Consider the following 6000-nt stretch of genomic DNA (forward strand, 5'->3'; position numbering starts at 1 on the left):
TGACATGTTCAAGTGACTAAGGGGAGTCCCGTGTGGCTGGAGTGTGCTGTGCGAGAGATGAGTGGGAGATGAGACAGAAGTGGTAGGTGGGGCCAAATCAGGCCACACCTATAGCTGTGGAAAGGGGTTTGGATTTTATTCCAAGTGCGGTGGGAGGCATTTCTGCAAGGTCCCTAAGCAGGGGAGCAGCATGATGTCACAGGCAGTTTAGGAAAGTCACCCTGGAGGCAGGTCTAGATGTGCTAACATGGAAAAACATTCAAGACAGATGTTTAAAGAAAAAAGGCAGGTTGCCAACTAAACACACAGAGCTATCTCAGTTAAGAAAAAACAAGGAAACAGCCCTAGCCGGTGTGGCTCAGTAGTTAGAGTGTTGGCCTGTGCACTGAAGTGTCATGGGTTCGATTCCTGGTCAAGGGCACACGTACCTGGGTTGTGGGTTCACTCCCCCACCTGGTTGGGGCATGTGCCAGAGGCAACCAGTCTTGTGTCTCACACTGATGTTTCTTTCTCTCTTCCCCTCCCTCCCTTCCTTACACTCTCTGAAAAGCAATGGAAAAAATATCCTCAGGTGAAGATGAACAATAACAAAAAACCCACAAGCAAGCAAAATACAAGTGTGAGTGAAAACACATAGTCAGAGGTCTGAAAGGACACCATATAATTAACAGCACAGTTTGCCCTCTCAGGGAGCAGTGGATTTGGGATTGGTGAAATTAAACATTGTTTTGTGCTCATTTAAAACCATTTTTTTACCAGTGATAGTAAAGTGAATGTATTGCTTGCCTAATTAAACAAAGGACCAAATAAATAAATAAAGATGTCCTGTTTTAATAAAAGCAAATGCCCATAGACACAAACAACAGTGTGGTGATGGTGGGACTGGGCGGAGGAGGGCAAAGAGGGGGGAGAATGGGGAACATCTGTAATAGTGTCAACAACAAAAATAAAGAAAAAATAAATAAAAGTAAACAAACAGATAGGTTGGTTTTTCCAGAAGCAGACCCCATGATGAAGATTCTTGTGCAGGTGATCGGTTAAGGGAGGGCTCCCAGGAGACACTGGTAAGGGAGTGGGGGAAGCAGAACAGGAAAGGGCAAACAAGGGTGTGATTTCACACAAAACCCTGAGGGGGAGTAGCAACTGCCCGACCCTACCGGGAATTCCCGAGTGGAAATACTGAGCTGTCCCGAGTCTGAGGCAAGGGAGCTGGGCTCCATTCCATTCTGATCAGTCACTGGCTAACTCGTGCCCACAGGGTGGGGGCGGGGGGTGGGCAAGGGCTGGAACTCATTCCAGGTACTTGCAGCTCTCTGGAGGGCAAAGCAGCACCAGCAGCTGAGTCCAGTCTTCTGAAAGAAGCTCTCCAGGGTGGGCCATTGGAAACTAAGTCACCAGCACCAAAACCAGGAGAGGGCCACACAGAAATGATCAAAGGGGTCCAAGGGAATCTGGATTGAGCAACAACAATGTCCATTACAACATTTAAAAAAATTAATAGAAAATACGTGCACATGGTTGAACAAAAAACTCAGTACAAAATTGTATAGTCTGGTCCTGGCCGGTGTGCTCAGTGGTTAGAGCATTGGCTGGTGCACTGAAAGGTCCCTGGTTCGATTCCCAGTCAAGGGCACGTACCTGGGTTTGATCCCTGCTCCTCTCAGCATGCTTGCGGGAAGCAACCAATCCATGTGTCTCTCTCACATCGATGTTTCTCTCTTTCTCTTCCTCTCTCTCCCCCTTCCACTCTCTCTGAAAAGCAATGGAGAAAATATCCTCAGTGAGGATTAAAAAAACCACCCAAACCCTTCTCTATGGCCCCCCAGGCCTCTCAAAACTGGCCTTCGCCTGACCCCCTGATCATCCCCGCTTCTTTTCTCTCCCACTCTACCCGCTGGACTTCTTCCCATTTTCCTGGGAGGGGGAGGTCCCTCTGCCGGGAACTCACCCCTATGGCTTGCTCCCTTACTCCCTTCATAACTCAATTCCTTTATCTCATCTCTCCCAGGCTCCCATTTTCACACTTCCAAGTCCAGTAGGAAAAAGAGAGCTCTCTTGCCCAAGAGTTTGGACACAAGGCCGGGGCCAGCTTTCATTGCCCAAGATTGCACTGGGGCACATCCCTGAATCAATCACTGTTGCCAAGGGGATGAGATGATCTGATTGATTAGGCTGAGTCACATGTTCACCTGGAGCTAATGAAAGTGAGAGCTGATGGAGGAAGTCAATTTCCCAGAGAAAAATTGAGGTCCTCTGGTGAAGTAATGCTGGGCAGCAAAAATGACAATGTCTATTTTCTGTTTACACAGTGCCTGACATAAGAAGTGTCTGGAGAAAAAATTTAAAAATTTAAAAAGCCAGGTTGCATTGCCTGTAAGAACTGATCTGGGGACCTCCTTATCAACATTCATTCATTTAATAAACTTTTATTAATATCACTCAATTCCAGGCTCTGCCCATAGGGACCATGCTACTCTCTTGAATCAAAATGTGATAATGTGGTAAATAGGTTATATGATATCTAGAACAGTGTCTAGCATTCATTCAACGATATTTATTGGGCTTTTATTAGCATTGGAGAGGAGCTCAGATCACACCTGTGAATACTTAGGTGGTCCCTCTCCTCCTGGGGCTTATATTCTAGGAGGAAAATGACAGTGAAAAAGAAAGTTCATGGACACATAAGTCACTCATAAAAGCTGATACCTTCTGGGGAGAAAAACTGAGGGCCTGGGCCATCTCTTTACTCAATAGCCTTTTGTATCTTTAGAATTGTGTACTTGTATTAATCATTTTTTGAAAAATATTCACTCATTATTTTAAAAATAATACCATAAGGAGATACACTACACTCATTAGAATGGCTAACATAAAAAGATTGGCAATGCCCAGCCAGTGTGGCTGAGTGGTTGAGGGTCAACCCATGGACCAGGCAGTCACGATTGGCTTCCGTGTCAGGGAACATGCTGGGATTTCGGGCTTGATCCCCAGTAGGGGGGGTGCAGGAAGCAGCCAATGGATGCTTCTCTCTCATCACTGATGTTTCTATCTCTTTCTCCCTCTCCCTTCCTCTCTCTAAAATCAATAAAAACATATTAAAAAAATGGTTTTTTAAACAAAGTTGTAAAAAAAAAAAAAAGATTAGCAATGCCAAATGCTCAGGAGGCGGTAGAACTGCTGGAGCTCTCATACATTGCTGGTGAGAATGGATCATGGTATAACCGCTTTAGAGAACTCTTTGGCAGTTTCTTAGAAAATTAAACATACAACTACCCTATGACCCAGCAATTCCACTCCTTTACCCAGCATCAAATAATGATGAAAGAATGTTCATAGCCCCGAACTGAAAACAACCCAACCCAAATGTCCATCAACAGAAAAACGGATAAACAAATTTCAAATTATATAATGAACTATTACTCAATTTTTAAAAATTGCTAATACACACAACAATATGGATGAATCTCAAGAAGATTATGCTTAATGAAAGAAGCCAGACTAAAAAAAAAACCCGTATTGTATGCTTTACTTTATATTATATTCTAGAACAGGGAACAGAAATGGGAGCAGTGGCTGCCTGGGGGAGGGGGGGATTCTTTGAGAAAGAATTCAGTGAACTTTCTGTGCCGCTGGAAATGTTCCGTCTTTATAGAGGTTTGAGCTACCCAGGGGTGTTTTCATTTGTCAAAACTCGTGGAACTGCATGTTTCAGTTCTGTCTGTGCATTTCGTTGAATGAAAATTATACCTTAATTTTTAAAAAAGTATTTGAATAGGGAAAATTACTGCTTCCTATGGAAACGTGCGACAGGCCCCTCCCCCTGGGCCGGGTGAGCCGCTCGGGGGAGAGCGGGAGGCGGCAGCCTGCGGCGGGACGGGGAGGGTGCGCTGGCGCTCGCCCTGTCCCTGCAGCTTTCCTACTTGTGTTTCTACATTTACCGTCACAATGACCCTTCGGCATCAGCACTTTGGCTCCCATTTTACATGTGAGGAAACTGAGATTAAGGGAGGTCAAAGGACTTGCTTACGGCCAACTACTAGGACGTGGCGGAGCCAGGCTTTAGCGCCCCACCGTCGGGGTCGGTTTCGCGAAACTTTACCTGGAGCGGGAGCCGCAGTCTCCGCAGCTGGGAGGGCGGGAGCGCGGGAACGTTCCCCGAACAAAAGGTCTGGGCTGGAAGCTCGCACCCCCCACCCCCCACCTCCCCGGGCGCCAGCCTCCGGGTCTCCGAGAGCGAAGGGTGGGGGTGGGGCGCCAAGGTCGGCTCCACTCGGCTGAGTCAGCGGCTCCCGGGACCGCGGCGGGGCGGCTCCCGAACAAAGAGTGGCCGGGCTGGGGGCGGGGCCCGACGGGGGGAGCGCGGGCGGCGGGCGGGCGAGTCCGGGCGGGTGGGCGGGGCCGGGCGGGCGTGAGAGGGGCGGGGGCGGGGCGAGAGGTGGGAAGGGCGGGGCCGGGCCCGGAGACGCAGGGGGCGGGGAGGGGTCCCCCCTGGAGGTAGGGAGAGGAAGGGGAGGGGTGGGGTGGGGGCGGGGCCTGAGCTGCAGAGAGAAGGGCCGGGAGCGGCGGGGCCGGGAGGGTTTCTATTGGGGGAAACCGGGCGCCTAGAGGGATCCGAGTTGGGGGAAGGGGGAGGGGAGAGGAGGGGGGAGGGGAGGGGAGGGGAGGGGAGGGGAGGGGAGGGGAGGGGAGGGGAGGGGAGGGGAGGGGAGGGGAGGGGAGGGGAGGGGAGGGGAGGGGAGGGGAGGGGAGGGAGGAGCGGGAGGCGGGACGCAGAGTTGGAGTCGGGTTGACTCCCGGCGGCTCCAGTTCGCAGCTCGCTCGGCAGCCCCGCCTGCCGGTCCCGCCAGGCCTGGAGCAGCTCTTTGCCCCGCTTGGGTTCTGGTTCCCGCTCTGTGAAGTGACAAAGGCCAGACTTGAATCACAGGATCGTGGGAGAGTGGGTTGAGAGAATGGAAATGAAGAGGAAGGCTTGTTGGCATTCCCTTTTGTATTTTGTACTGGCTGGGAAGAACTGTCTTCATAGCAGTACTAATACTTCATACATACATTTCCGTTTATTCCACAAAACACCCCAAAATAGGTAATATTATCACCCCCATTTTACGCCTGAGAAAACTGAGGCTCAGAAGAGCTTTTGTAGCATACCCATGTTAACAAGCTAGTAAGTGGCAGAAGCACTTAAACCTGAAGTCTGAGACCGTATGGGAAGACCCTGAGACTACGTGGAGAGGGGTCAGCTGAACTCAGTCTTATTGTAGATGCTATCAAGACACCAGGCATGTGAGTGAAGCCTCATGGATGTCTTGAACTCTCCGACCAAACTAGCCATCCACTAAACATTGCCAAGTGACCCCTCCCTTGACACCATATGGGGCAGAATGACCCAGCTGAGCCCTGCCTGAGTTCCTGATCCACAAAATTGTGAGATGTATTAAAATGTTTTAAGCTACTAAGGTTTGTTGTGCAGCAATAGATAACTGGAACAGATGGAACAAGTCCCTTGGGGAGCCAGACTTAGGATGCTGGCTGGGCAACCACCAGGACTCAAGAGGGGAGGCCAATGTTACTCTGGTGGAAAAAGAAAAGCAATGAGAGCCTCATTTGTATCCAGGCAGGGCTGTGGCTGGAGGGACAGGCAGTCCTTACCTCTCCCTGGCTGGCCATTGGCGGTCCATGGCATAGACCTCACAGCAAAGGTACTGATTTACAGGGGGCAGAAAGGGCACAAAAAACTGAGCTCAGTGATGCATGGCTCTTTACAAATCCTGTGCAACAAACATAGAAACACACACGTACACAGGGCTAATGGGTCTGCATTTTACATAGGTAAAACTGAGGCAGAAAGAGAGATTTGCTCTTAGGGCAAACAAAATTCCAACTATGAAACTGTGGCCTGGCTAAGACAGAGGGATCAGAGGCCCTCGAAGATGTCATGGTGGTTGTGACCCCATGGAGCTGAGTGGCGGTCACCAGCATGTGTGCATTATCCCTGGGGGAGGG

At 49.9% G+C, this 6000-nt stretch overlaps 1 long non-coding RNA gene across 1 annotated transcript in view; it reads right to left on the minus strand.

Moving 5' to 3' along the window:
• Window positions 1–4233, minus strand: part of LOC308561113 — a 31191-nt gene extending 26958 nt beyond the window's left edge. The window contains exon 1 of the long non-coding RNA XR_013999437.1: window positions 4100–4233. This is a non-coding gene — a long non-coding RNA (uncharacterized lncRNA). The remainder of the gene's footprint in view (window positions 1–4099) is intronic.
• Window positions 4234–6000: the final 1767 nt, after the last annotated feature.

Source organism: Miniopterus schreibersii (genome assembly GCF_964146895.1).
Source record: "Miniopterus schreibersii genome assembly, chromosome: 8".
In the NCBI taxonomy this organism is placed as follows: Eukaryota; Metazoa; Chordata; class Mammalia; order Chiroptera; family Miniopteridae; genus Miniopterus; species Miniopterus schreibersii.